Source organism: Euphorbia lathyris, chromosome 1 (genome assembly GCF_963576675.1).
Source record: "Euphorbia lathyris chromosome 1, ddEupLath1.1, whole genome shotgun sequence".
Taxonomy (NCBI): Eukaryota; Viridiplantae; Streptophyta; class Magnoliopsida; order Malpighiales; family Euphorbiaceae; genus Euphorbia; species Euphorbia lathyris.
In genome coordinates this window covers 22,708,260-22,709,153 of record NC_088910.1, presented here as the reverse complement: position 1 = coordinate 22,709,153, position 894 = coordinate 22,708,260, and positions in this window count along the sequence as shown.

Sequence of the window (894 nt, the reverse complement as noted above, 5' to 3'; positions counted from 1 at the left end):
CTTACATAAATACGGGGTTGCACACCGAGTTTCCACACCCTACCATCCGCAAACTAGTGGGCAAGTTGAGGTTTCTAACCGCGAATTAAAACGTATTTTGGAAAAAACGATTAGCTCCTCTAGGAAAGACTGGAGCCTAAAGCTCGATGACGCTCTTTGGGCCTACCGCACGGCGTTTAAAACGCCCATCGGAATGTCGCCCTATCGCTTAGTTTTCGGGAAATCATGCCACCTACCGGTGGAATTAGAGCATAAGGCATATTGGGCTCTGAAATTTTTAAACTTTGATGTGCAGGTTACAGGGGAACAATGTCTCCTCCAACTCAATGTCCTTGATGAACTTCGTCTAGGTTCGTACGAAAATGCCAAACTTTACAAGGAAAGTACGAAAAAATGGCACGACAAGCACGTGCAAATCCGGGAGTTCAACAAGGGGGACCAAGTTCTCCTATACAATTCCTACCTCCGTCTGTTCCCAGGGAAATTGAAGAGTCGGTGGTTGAGACCGTACACCGTTATCAACGCCCACTCATCCGGAGCGGTCGATATCCAAGGTTCCGACAACGCAACCCACCGGGTGAACGACCACCGTCTGAAAATATATCACGGAGGAGCTCTTCCACAACATGGCGAAGCCACATTCCTCCGAACACCGTAAGCACGCACGCACGACAGTCGAGCTACTCCGACTCTAAACGTAGCCTCGGTTTGCATTTCTCAAACCCTTTGTATATATGTATTATATCCGTTTTTCCCCTTATTTTTATTTTTTTTTTCTTTCTTCGAATGCATTTTCCTTTTCTTTCAAAATTATTCTTTTTCTTTCACGATCGTTTCATCTCTTTTCCATAAAAAACCACGAAAAAACAAATCCCTCACTAATCCAAAACAAAT